Here is a 14,721-nt window from a genome sequence, read left to right on the forward strand (position 1 = left end):
TTCTCTAAGCCAGTGCTTGGAAAACTTCAGTGTGTATCCAACTCATCTGGACAATTGGGATGCCACCACCACAGATTCATTACATCTGATTTTGGGCCTAAGAATATGCATTTACATTAGGCTCACAAAGCACTTTTTGAGTATCTGCTTTAAGCCACAGTAAGAACATCTACATTGCCAAGGTTTGAATTTCCATCCCTTCTGTCACTATTTATCTTGCTACAGCACAGGAGCCTTTCCTAGTCTCTCCTCTCCTGGGTGTTAATGATCTGCCTCACAAGGGTTCATCAGCCCCACTTGGATATTACAGCTCTATCTGCCACCAGCGAATGGAGGTCTTATCCAAACCTTGAAAGTTGGGTACTTGTATTGCCTTCTCTCTTCAAGGCCCATAGGGCTTTATCAGTGGTGGTCTCTACTAGTTGTATCCCTAGAAGGGCACATTGCCCTTTAGCGTCAGTTAAACTCAAGAGTGGTGACCTGGCTTAAATTTTTACCTATACCATTATGTCCTGCTTTTCCCCTAACTTTGGCAGAATGACCAGTGGATTTCTATGACTCCTCCCATCAAAATTGACTGGGTAAGTGACTTGATGCAGAGAAGGGAATCCACAGAGTAATCAGAGCTAATCATATCCCTTCATTCTAATTTTGAACAAAGAAACAAAAGAAAGTCCAAGTCTGTGGTACGCACCGGAGCAAATTGGTTATCGAAATGGGTTGAGGTAGCCATGCCAGTCAATGTGCAGGATAATTGATAATGGAAGTAGAGGAAGGTGGTCATAGAGAAGAATCTATCAGATGGTGAGGTTCCTGGCAACTACTCAGAGACCAGACTTCAAGTACTCTTGGCCAGGGAACCTTGTTCCGGACCCAACCAAGTCAACAGCTCTTCCAACTCAATATTTTTTTGGTGATAATACTATAGGAATAGAGTGGGGTAGGGGGAAGGAATAGAGTGGAAATAGTTTGTCTGTTAATAAGTATTGAAATATAATATTCTATTGAGTGTAGAACAATGCTCTGTGGTAGAAAGCAAAGAATTGTATAAGATGGAGAAATGTCATGGTTTTCTATAGAATCATAGATCATGGATGAGGGTATAGAGATGATGCACATTTTGTGAACCAGAGTTTTTGAACACAAACCAACCTAATTAATCTATTATCTCATTAAATTGAATTTCTTTTCTTTTTTTTTTTTCGTATTTTAAGCTACCACAACATTTACTATTATATACAATCATCCCTTTGATATCTGTGGGGGAGTGGTCTCCAAAGCCCCCACAAATGCCAAAATCTGCACTGTACTCAAATCTCATATAAAATAGCACAGTATCTGCATGCAATCTACATACATTCTCCCATACTTTTAATTATCTCTAGGTTAATTTTAATATCTAATAAAATAAAAGCATTATATATGTGTCAGCACAGATGAATATTTTTCCGAATATTTTTGATTGGCAGTTGATTGAATCTCAGGCACAGAAGGCCTATGAATAGCTTTGATATGATCTTCACAAAAATGACTATAACTCAACTTATATGTGTGTATGTTTGTCTAAAAGTCAGTTTTAACTTATTTTTCTATTTTGTCAAATTCCTACCATGTGCTAGTTTCTATATTCTGTGCTAAAGCATATGGAAATTAATTTCCATTTTGTGAATTCAATTATTTGTCACTGTAAATAAGAATAGGAAGGATGCACTGAGCTGCCATCAGAAGTGTCATCTCAAAGAGTTACAAGATGCAAATTTGATGTGTCTTTTCCCCTGATCTAAGTTTTGGTTCTACTTCCTTATTGTCCTCAGTTGCCTAATTATTCAAATTTTATGACAGCTATTTGAGAGTGGATGCAGAGAAAAGTAAAGCAAATGAAAAAGGTGAGCACCATGACCACATATGGTTTTTCTATAACAATTTAGGGTATTCACAAACCACGGCATTTAGCGTATTCAAAAAAATCAGGCAATGGCACAGTGATGTTTATAAATAGCCATTGCAGGCCATCTTTTAGAATTTAGGTCAAGTAGCCCAGATAATTTTCTTTTCTTTTCTTTCTTTTTTTTTAAACCACAAACATGAAGGGAAATGCATGGTGGGTTTTTTTATATTATTATTATTATTATTATTTTAAAGAAATAAGTTCCATAAATCCTTAAGGAAACAAGGTCTAAGGGAATTAAGTACTTAAAGCATCACTAAGGAGTGATCAGGAAGAAATGTCATCCCACTCTGCTCATTGTATATTGTACTAATATTCTGGATTCAGAAAGGGGCTTTTTATGTGAATTAGGCTATAAAAAGACCCTCTTTATAGTCCGAGAAAATGGAGAATTAATGCAATTGCTTTTATCTTTTATTTTAAGAGTCACAAAGTCAAATGCCTATGGGGGCCAGGCAGGTAATATAAAAATGTGGCAAGGTTCTTGTAGGACTCTGGCACACTGGGGAGCATATGTCCTGGTTAAGGGTTCAAGGCTCCCAGAGTGTCCTATTTTTCAATAAAAGATATGGCTATTAATGTGCAATCTCTTAATTTTATGTGTTGCAAACTATTTTTAAAAATGCTTTCAATCTTCTGTAGGACAAACAACAGTATTCTGCAGATCAGTTCAAATATATGTCATAGCCCCCTGACCATCCAGTTGTAACATTTGATCTAGTTAATTGCATCAATTTGCTGATTTTTCTGACCACACTTTTAGTAAACCTTAAACCTCAAGGGAAAATATGCCCTAGAGAGGGAAAAGTGAAGAAGTAGGAAATGGAAAGCTACACTATTTTTAAAAAGATTTTTAAAAAATACTCTCTGCTTTCAGAAATGATATAAAGCAAAGAGCTTTATGTTAGGATAGCAGATCCTGCTTGACAGGAAATTGTTCGCTCTGTTCTGTGGCACTTTAGTTCCATTAAGTTACTCATTTGACATCCTCCATCTTCTCTGAGTTTGAAATCTGGGTGCTCTTCATAGAGTACACAGAACTCCAGACCAATTTTAATGAAGCCAGTATGTAGATGATTGTTTTTAAATAATTCTTTCCTAATAATAAACATCTGGAGGTTAATATTGTGTCATCTCTCTTTATAATTAAATTTTTATAAACAGTGATTAAAAGAAAAGCATGTCAAAATTTCCCATGTTATACACAATCTAAAATGATCTTCATACAGAGCACCTTTGTTCATCTTCCCTGAAGAGTCAGTCATAAAACATGCTATCAGCCATGCAGAGTAATTTTCAGATGATCCTCATGAGAAAGAGAAAAACTTCCATCTATTTATGCTTTTTCAAAATCTATTTTCTTCATGTTTCAAATCATGTCAGATGTCTTATTTCCATGACACACAATACCCAGTAGAGACGGTTGGGTATGGCTCCCATCACTTCTAATAACACATCACTCAGCGCCATTATATATCAACTTTGAGCATTAAAAAAAAAAAAGAAGGAGCAGGCTCAGGAAAACCATTTCTATTTTTCCAACTCAATCTTTAAGTTAAAAACATTGTCTATATCCTAAACCAAGAATGGCATTCATTCACACACTCAGCACATATTTATTAAAGACAAATATCACAAGCTTCGATAAGTACACTGAAAGTGCATCATGAAATGCTATGAGAGCCTAAAACAAGGTCTAAGGACATGACCTTTTGGGGGGAAGAAGAGTGAGAATGCCCTGAGGAAGTGGTGCTTAAACAAACAGTTCCAGAGTGGTTGCTGGCATCATAGGGATGAGGAAGTGGGATGGGCATTTCACTCATAAGTACACATGTAAAGGAACCAGGAAGGGAATGCTGCACACCTAAAGAACTGAAAGTAAGCTGGCATGGCCAGAATTCATAAATGGAAGAGGATACAAGATAGGGCCCAATAGTTAGGGGAACCAAGTCTTTGAGGGCCTTCTTGCAAGAGCAATAGGAAGTTACTGATGGACAAGGAACCGAGGAGTAATGTTTTCAGATTTGTGTTTTGTATTGCTTTAATCACTATGGTGGGGGACAGTAGATTCAAGGAGACTGGTTAAAAGGTGCAATATGTCTTAACATTTGGGACCTTGTTGATCACCAAAGGAAGTCCATAACCCCAACTACTTCCTTTATCTAGATCTTACTCTTTTTTTTTAATTGACAATTTTTAAGTAGATCTTAATCTTTGGGCCACTATTCACTCACCCATAGCCAGGTACCAGAAAACTAGGGACAGCACCAATACTCCAGAGCCTGCCATTATCCAAACTATTCAGTTCTTACCCTGCCTTGCCCATTCCTTCCCAAAGAAACCACAATAAAGGGCTGGGGTTGTGGCTCAGTGGTAGAGCACTTGCCTAGCATACATGAGGCACTGGGTTTGATCCCCAGCACCACATAAAAATAAATAAATAAAATAAAGATAGTGTCCATCTACAATACACACACACACACACACACACACACACACACACACACACATATATATATATATATATATATATATATACACACACATATTTNAAAGTCTCCTGCCCACATTGTCTTCTGCATAGCATGCCACACCTCCAGCTTCTAGGGGTTTGTGAGCATAAGCATCTTCCTTCACAACAGTCATTTCTGTGTCCATATATCTTTATCATACCTGATTACATTCTAGAACACAAGACCACTGTGGTAAACCAGGTAACTTCCGATGGTGGCTTAGACTAGGGATGGTCACAGTGCAGAGGAATAAAAGCAGACAGTTGTGTAAGAGGTAAGATGACCAGATAAGGGGATGGGGAAGAGGGAGGTATCTAGGAGGTTTCCTGGGTTTAGACTTATTCAACAAATTGGATGATGGAGCCACATACAAAGACAGGAAATACAGAAGGAGGACCAAGTTCAAGAATAATGAGCAAAATGTGCTTACAAGACAACCAAATGTAAATGTTGCTTAGACAGCTGGATTTAGGATCATACTCAGAGGAAGGAATTCCACCACCCTTGCTCAACTACTCAAAGATAAGGACTCCAAGGCAATGCTATTTATAGACTGTGATTATCTCCCCTAATACATCACATTTCTGGTTGATGTAAATGACACTTTAAAATGAGGAACATTACTATATTTATATCTTACTGGTCGCAAAAAAAATTAACTTTCATATCCTGCAGATGCTATTTAATACACATCTGTCTGCCTGCTGTCCACGTCAAACTAAAATCCATTTTGATAGTGAAATGTTCTCTGAATTTGAGCCAAATTGCCTTAAAGTACCCTTCATTCTATGAACCATAAGGATTGTACTTCCTTTAATATGACAAGAAATCACGTTGTCAGGTTCTCCTGATTCACCCTAATAATCACACTTGCTTGAATCACATTGCAATATAAGGGTTGCTCTTGGATTGATCTTTAAATTTATAGGATGAAGAATATAACCATTATGGGAAAAATTCCAACTTTGCTATTATTCTTCTAATTTGCCAGTCCCCCCCCCCAATATTTTCAGGATATAAATAGGGAGGCCAACAGAGTGACATAGGTATGGCACCCTCCTCTTGCAACTCAAACTACAGAGGTGCTAAAATAATGACTCTGCTACTATTATTATCACCAAGCAGTTTGAGAGTTGTTCCCTCGCTATTTTATTTTTGTTTTGTTTTTAAAAGCCTTAACAAAAGTAACCTCTAAAGTCATTGATATATAGTTCAGTTTTGCCTAAGGGGTTTTCAGGGAAAGAAAAAGTCTATATATTTTCAGAAGGAGGCAAGACTATTTCATGGTAGCGAGTCATACTTAGGCTTCAGATCTTGGATTGTGTGAGAAGTCCAAGCTGCCTCCAAGCAGCAGCTGTGACTTGGGAAATATAGCTTCCAAATATAGCAAGATAAGTAAGGAAGTAACCCAGTGTTTATAGTTTCCTAATGGGATACAAGCAGACAGATGCAAGTGGCAGTCATATCCATGACGCATTACGGACCTCAGTGAGATCTCCTGTTAGCTCTGAGGAAGGTTGCATAGTCACAACAAGCCTGGCATATTGTCCAGAACTGGAGAGAGGAGAAAAGAATTCCAAGGCCATTTTATCTTGTTTTCCCTGACTGTGACAATGAAAGGGAACATCTACAGCATATTGTCATATTGCCTATTAGTGACAATAATAATTAACCTCTTAGAACGCTTACAATGTATTACATACCATAGACTTATATTAGTTCATCTTCATTACAACCCAGTAAGGTAATTAATGTCATTATCCTTATAGAAGAAAAATAAATACTATATATGCTAAGACATAAGGTGAGGGGTATTTCTTTCCCCAAACTATCCATGAGAAAAAAAAAAAGTTACTTCATTGTCAATACCTAGAAAAGTCCTCCAGGGCATTGTTTGAGTTACTAAATTTTGAACATCAGAATAATTTGAGAAAGATACATTTACCTAAAATGACCACAGTTGGTGCTAGTTTTAGATGCGTAAGAAAGTAATCTGGTAAAATTGCTTTTTTAAAGCAGGTGAAGAGATTTAGCACAGATTTACTAATTCCTTCTGGGAGGCAATTGATAACGTGAATGACTCAAACCTTTTAAAATCATCCTAAGAGGTCAATGAACACAATAAATACAATAAAAGAATGCTCACCCAATGAATTTTAAAACCTACCACCTAAAGTTATCAAATGTATACTTATGGAATGGGATAAAAATTCCAATGACAGCATCAAACACAGACTCAAAAAGCATGAATTTGTCGTACAGTTTAAATAGATTTTGAAGTTATACTCTGATATTGTGCAGCAGATCAGCAAGTAGCCCCCACATGATGAAAACACTGATGTGGAAGTTTCTTGGGAAGAGTATGAATTAAAGTATTTCATGAAGTGTCCAACCAGTGTCCAACTTCTAAATTAATATCTATTTACATGCAGTAGAATTTTAGAATGCATGAGTAATTAAATGCATAAATATTACTAATTATATCTTTTTGGTTTCTTCCAGATCCAATGGAGTGTTCTAAAGTAGAGAATGAGCTCCCAAGGAGGCAGGCAAGTTGAACTAGAGCATAGGAATGAACCTCCAGAAGTTTAGCACATAGATCCAACTGTGTTCTTCTTAACTGCGTAGAATTCCTCCAACCTGAAAGGCACAGGGATAGGCCTGAGCAGGACACATACTTAAGTATCCATGTCCCCATTGTCCACTCAGCACTCTAACTTAGAAACATCAAATACTTGGTAAAAACAAATAGAATGGTAATCGTATACTTGATGCCAGGCACCATTCAGGTGCACTTTAATTTTTAATATCCTTTAATTTTCAAAATAGCCCTATGATGGATATGTAAGTGATCATAATTGTCATTCCCATTTTGTAAGTAGAGACACTGAGGTTTAGGAACTTATCAAAGGCTGCACATAAACAACCAGGTCGAGGTTCAAAAGCCCTGGGATCTTGTGTCCTGGCATTTACTCTTTGCCAAGAGGCTATACTGCCCCTCTTTGTTCCCCTCCTGTCTGCTCCTCCCTGCCCATAGCTACTGTCCCCACAATCTGCAGAGAAGAGCCCACCTTTATGAAATGTAGCTAATATATGAGTCAAATACCAAATAGAAAAAAGAATAATTAGAGTATTAATTTATTTATCTTTTTGCAAATGTAAATTTTCCTTCAACATCTGCTGCCAGCAACAGATCCTTTCCATAGTCACAAATATTTCCTATAACTTTAGGAGCATCACAGCCTAACCAGAGATCCCAGTACTTAAACCATTGGATCACACAGATATGAACACAACCAAAGTCTGGTCCCAATTAAGAACTAGAGTTTGAGCAACTGTGGCCACAAAAATTGATCATTTTATCTGAAGAGAAAAAAAGTGATCAGCCTCATGCAGACCAGCACAGAATGCGGAACAAATCCCTGAATGAGGCAGAACCAGCACAATGCAGAAGGAAGAAGATCTGAACAGCACTGAGACCAACACACCTGTAGTATTTCTGGCCCACACTAGGGTTATAAGTGTAGATCATTTATGATGTGCTGTCAGTGAAACAAGATAGCCAAAAAGCACTGACTCCTTCCTCCGTCCCCAACTCTGGATATGCCATAAAAACAAGACACAGTTCATGGCCCCAGGATAGTAAGAAATTTGGGGGGTAAAGACCTGGTTGAGTCGCAATTTAGGGAGTCTTTCATAAGGGAGAGAGTGGACATGGAGGTAGTTTGGAAGCAGCATTTCTTGGGTCTGTTTTCTATGTCCCATATTTCTCTAGGCCTATCTTAATGACCATGGTAGGAGAGACAAACAGCAGAACCCTCTAAGTTTAGCCAGAGGGTAGTGTAAAGTTACGGTATTTGATCCTGGTTGGGGTGGGGAGTATGTATGAACAGGTACAGGTGGCCTAGGTGGCCCTAAGAACATTTTTCTCCCTCTAGTCCACTATAGGTTAGCTAATTATAATAAAGGGAGGTGGCCTTAGGAAGAGAGCCTTGGCAGGATTTCACTGAGAGATTCCCTGAGGCCTGGAGCCCAGTGTGTGTGTGTGTATGCATGTGTGCACAAGTGCACATAGATGTGCATCTGTGTGGGATGAGATAAATTGGAATGACTGCAATATCAGAGGGTCTGAACCCAATTCATGTTCTTTTACTATTTAGAGGGACACAGTTGAGGCCTATGCTTTCTGTCTGTTCCCCACAGATAAGCATTACCAGCCAAGGTATCTGGTATACCACAGTGAATATAAATTCCTAGGAAGAAAAAATAATACATCTGAGGAGCACAAGACTATTAAAAAAAAAGTATATATATATATATATATATATATATATATACACACACACACACAGAGAATTAATTGGTCAGATAGAATAAGAATTTAAAACATGCAAAAAAGTTCTCAATGAGATAAGGGAAAAATCATAATTATGAAGCAGGAAAAGTAATTTGAAGGAAAACCAGTTGAAGACACTGAATATTAAAAAAAGTCATTGTTGGAAATAAAGAACTCAATAAACTGAACAGCAAAATAAATAGAATCAAAGAACAAATTGGAGAACTGAAAAGTCAGGTTAAGGAACACTATGGAAAAATATCAGAAAAATCTAAAGAGAGAAAGCATCAAAGATAAATTTAAAAGCTATGGAGGAAAGCAGCAAAAATATCAATTATAACAGAAGCCTCAGAAGGAGGTAAAAGTAGGTTGGGATAGGGAGAGCAGAACAGAAAATATTTGAAGAAGTAATGATCAAAATAAAAGAAAGTTAATAATAAGACCTCAAATTTAAAGGACTCATAGAAACTAGAACTTATATAGAACACAAGAAAAAATGATAACTAAAATTTTATGATGAAATTTGAGAACACCAAAAACAAAAAAGGAAATTCCAAAGGTTTGCCAGTGAGAAAATCAGGTTGATATCAGACTTCTCAAAAACAACAGCAGCCAATGCAAGAGAATAATGATAATTTCAATTTTTAATGGAAAAAAATATTGCTAATAGAGTTTTATATCCGGCTAAAATATTGTTTTAATGTGATAAATGTGATAAAGATATTCTCAAAGGTAATCAAAAAGGTAATCAAAGGTAATCAAAAAGGTAAACATGTGAAGACCTAATTTAAAAGCACTCTCAGGGGAAATAGTCCATTGAAAAGATAAATAAATCCAGGAAAAAGCACCAGAATATGGGAAGAAATCTTATTGATAACTTAGTAAACATTATTATTTGTCAAATTTATGGGCCCCAAAATGTGATGAATGAAAACCAAAGCAACCTATGGTGGTATATGGTTAGTTTTATATGTGAACTTGGCTAAACCACAATAGCCAGATTTTTGGTCTATACATCCAAATGTGTCTGAGAAAAAGTGTTTTCTGGATGAGATTAACATTCAAAATGTGGGTTGGCCTCATCCAGTCAGTTGAAGGTCTTAAGAAGAAGACTTATCTCCTCCAAGGAAAAGAGAATTCTACTACCAAAATGCCTCCAGACTGCAACATCAACACTTCCTTGGGTCTACAAACACATATGCTAACTGAAGATTTTGTCCTTCTAGTCTCAACAATTGTGTGAGTCAATCCCTTTCCTTATAATCAACCTCTCTCTTATACATATATAATGTATATTATATCTAATTCTCAACAATATATAATGTATAATATATATAATATCCTATCCTAATCCTATTCATATATAGATACAGACATATACTACTTGTTCCCTTTATTAACATGTCTACCTATTTTTATTTTTTTAATCCCTTCCTAAAAAAATTTTAGTGAAAATTTTATAATCTATGTCATATATTAATATTATATATGCTGCATAATATAAAAGTAAGTATATGTATGTATATGCTTTGTTTAAAAAAAAAAACGAATATAGACTATGGTCAAAAAAGTTTAAGATCACTAAGTCCAAATAATGACTAAGCAAAATATTCATAAGTCCATATGAAAACTATAATGTATAAGAAAATGGACAGATTGGAGGTCAAACAGAAAAGTGGAGGCCAGCAGAAATGAAAGCAAGCTAAAATACCTACCTTTTTGGGGGAAAGACACAAACACTGAGCTTAAGACATTGATAGGTGAAATATAATTCAATCTATGCATAAGTCTTAAGATTTCAATCACTTTCTTCATTTTGCTTCATAAAGTAAAAACTTCTTTAGTTATTAATAAAGAAATATATGTGTAGATGCCTGCAAATGATTTTTAGTGTTGAATAGAAACCACTGAAATAGGTGCAAAATGGAGTTGATAAAACATTGGAGCGAAGGAAGAAAATATGTGAACTTTGATTTTTTGTTTATTTTTATCTCATATATATTATTTTCTCCCTGTGTGTTTATAATATAAAATAGTAAAATAGGCAACTTACTAATAAACAAATATGTGAAATCTGGAGTTATTGTGCATCTTGTGGAAAATCCTGCTCTGAAGAATAATGCCTATGCAGAGGTCATTCCTGTTGGAGTGCCTACTCATAACACTTGCTTTCCCTGGAAATATCTAGACATCTATCATATCATTGTGGCTCAGAAGCTATCCTCTGTAATAACCTTTTCCAAGGAGCTTGGCCAGTGGGGTACCTTCAAACCCTTCCCACTCACAGGGACAAGCTCCACAGCACATCGTCCCTTAGTTACTGGTGATTCAGCCAGAACTAGATTGAATTTGGAACCAGAGTTACATTAACTGGATTTACTCTCTTGAGAAATTCAGATTCAGAGATGCTAACTAAACTGTTCATCAAGACATGCAAAGGTACCTGGGAACTCAGAGGTGGGCATCATTTCCTGGAAGTGAAGGAAGGCATTTCATCCTTGCTTAGCTCTGGTAATTGAGACATTAGGTTGCCATGCTTGAGTTAGTCTGTTAAGAACTGTAGTGCTAGTAATATTTTTTCCAATATTTAATTTTGAAAAATTTCAAACATGAAAAGTTCAAAGAACAGTACAAGGGACACCTATGCACCCTTCCCTAAAAGAATATTTTGCCACACTGCCTTACTTAACCTATCTCTCTTTTTACACACACACACACACACACACACACTGGGGTGGGGAACTGTAATATTTGAAATGAAATTGCAGACTTTATGGCATAATGTCACATTATCCCTAAATACTTTGATGTGTATATCCTATGATATTCTCCTTCATGACTTCATAATATTATCACAACCAAGAAAGCTAATAGAGTTTTCATCTTCAAATTTTCCTATTTGATGCCAAAATGTCTTTTATAATCATTTTTAAAATTCCTGATCCAGAATCTAATCCAATCATGTCTTTAGCGTGCATTTGGTTTTTTCTTTAGTTTAACACAGAGTTGGCTTCTTGCCTGTTACTTTTTGTTTTTCATGACACTGTCTTTTTAAAGAGCCCAGGCTAGTTGTTGTTGTATAGAGTGTCTTTTCTACATTTCAAATCCATCTGGTTTCTTCCTCATCACAGATAACACCATGTAAGCCCCACTGCATCCCATAAAGTTAGCTTGTCTTATTATTAGAGATGCTATATTTGCTCCACTGAAAAGGCTACTTTTCTCTTTACAACTGACAACCTGTGGGGTGATACTTTGAAACTGTGAATATCCAATTCTCTAATAAGCTTTTACTCAGTGTCTTTAGAGTTCATTTCTAATACTTGCCTTAGTCAGTTATTAAATTGGGGGCTACAAAATGGAATTTCAAGATCCATAATTCTCTCTATATACTGGTTGGCATTCTTTAAAGAATGGCTTTCTTTTTCTTCTACCACACCCTCTTTATAACTCATGGTTTGGTGGTTGTTGTCATTTTAATATATGATGTCACAACTCATTGCCAAGATTATTCCTTTTGATGTTCAAAATGTTCCAAATTTGGTTTCTATAATTGAGTCTCAAAGACTCTTGATATTATGCCAAGGGAGAAGTCAAAATTCAGGGGGCAGAATCCAGGCTTTGGTGTCAAACAGCTCTTCAGGGAGCTACCAGTTCTATTAAGAGAGCAATAAGTTATTTAAATCTATGGAGAATCAATTTCTTCACCTGCAAAAGAATGCTAAGAATACCTACTTCATGGACAGGGAACTGGTCCTTTGCTCACTGTTGCACCCCTAAAATCTCATTCACTCTAATATCTCAAGGCACTTGAAAAATACCTGCTGACTAGAGAAAGCATCTAGGATAGTACCTGCTACATAATAGTAGCACAGTAAGTGAGTAGTTATTACCGCTGCTATTCATATTTATAGGATACAGTTTTGCCTGTTCTTTAACTATTACTTAGACCTTTTTATTTGTGAACCTTAGTATGGACCATTATGAACTGAAGGGTGATGTTGCATCCAATTCAACTTAGCAATAAAAAATGATTTTTTTTTTTTGGTTAGGATAACAACAAACATTTGTACACTACTTACTATATGACAGGCACTGTTCTAATTTTTTAATTAATTTATTCCTTTCAACAATTCTATGAGGTAAGTGTTCTCTTATTACCCCTATTTTAAGATTAGGAAACTGAGGCCTAGAAAGGATAAGTTTCTTGTCACGTAGCCAGGACTCATACTCTGGCAATCTGCTTTCAGAAGTGTCCTTCTGCCCACTATGCTGTGCTGAGGAAAGGAATGCTTTTACAAATGTGGTCAATAAAAGCAAAAGTTGTTCTTTATGCAGAAGAGTGTGAAGTGGAACATGTGACATTTATTGGAAAAAGGACATGCACAGAGTTGACAATGAAGATGTCAAGTTCTCGTCCTAAACATTATAATTTGTTTAAAAAGATCACATTTGGAAGATGTGGAGACCACTGCAAATGAAGCTCTCATTTCCAGAGCTTAAAGGAACTAAAGTAATTTAAGCCTTGGAAAATTAGAAGTAGATGCCAGCTCTTATCTTCATCTGGTGCTTTATAGCAGCCTTCAGTGATATATTCGGCTATGTCTGAATAACCCACCAGATGGTCCAGCTGTGAGAATGTTATTGTTTTCCACCAATTCATATTATTCCCATGGCTTCACAAGTTCTAGTTCTTGAACCTTCAAAAGATACCACAGCATTTTCTTTAAGCTATGCAAAAAATAATAGGTTTCCCAAATCTATCACAAAAGTTTCATCAGATCTGCAGGTGAATTCACAGGCAATGTCAATGCTTTTTATAATCTCCTGATAAAGACTTCATATCTGGTTTATGGAACATTTTCCTTATAGAGGAACTAAAGGTTTGATGGAGAGACTTCATATGAGCAGGCTTGGGCTGTTGCCACAACTGTCAATTAGTTAATGCACTCTGTAAAAAGGACGGTCCCTGTCTCTCAAAGACTATTTTGTTGTTTCTCTTTACACTCTCACCCTCTTTGGTGTTTGCAGAATTGCTTGACTGATGTTATTTGAGTGAGCATACGGGTCATTCACAGGCACTATATGTTCCCAACTATCTGTATCCTACAAGAAAGATAAGCAATAAGAACTCACACAGTGTGAATTAGAGCCTAATAATTAGTACCTCCTGCATTAGGGGATGCAAAGCTGCGGACTATGCAGCCATTCAAACAGTTAAGCATGAATTACCACACTCTTAATTCAGAGCCTGAAGCCTCTTCTATACATGGAAGCAGATGTCTCTTTTACTAGAAGAGGGAAACTAGTAGTAATCTGAAGGGAGAAAAAAATGTGTGTATGTGTATGTGTGTGTGTGTGTGTGTTTTAAAGCTAGAATGACCTCATTACTGTTATTACACCCAGAATTGAGGCATATAATCCTCATTTAAATTCCCCTGAAGTAGCCCTTGCATTGATTCCTGCCTTCATCAGCCTCCCGTGGGTACCTCCAGGGCCAGCAATGTATCTTTGCATCTTTGCAGCTTGCATAATTTACCCTGGTGCTAGTGCAAGGAAGTCCTTCTAACAATAAAAACCACAACAAAAACAACACCTCACCCCCACCAGTACTCTAATGGCGGATACATTCAAGTGTGTTTTCTGTGTGAGTGTATGTGCGTGTGTGTATGTGTTTCCAAGGAAAGCAGGCACTCTGGAAACTTCTTACCGTGGCCTGCTAGGTCCTCACCGTCTGGGCCCCACTTGTATTTCAGATTTGATCAGCCTGCACTCACCTCCTCTCTCATGTTGCTCCAGTCACACTTGCCACATTACTCTTCCTCACACTAGCTAGGTACATACACATGCCAGGGTATTTATCATTTCTTCTGCCTGGAAGACTCTTCCATCAGATGTCCATGTGGTTGGCTACCTCACCTCAT

The sequence above is a fragment of the Marmota marmota genome, unplaced genomic scaffold, assembly GCF_001458135.2.
Source record: "Marmota marmota marmota unplaced genomic scaffold, marMar, whole genome shotgun sequence".
Lineage (NCBI taxonomy): Eukaryota > Metazoa > Chordata > Mammalia > Rodentia > Sciuridae > Marmota > Marmota marmota.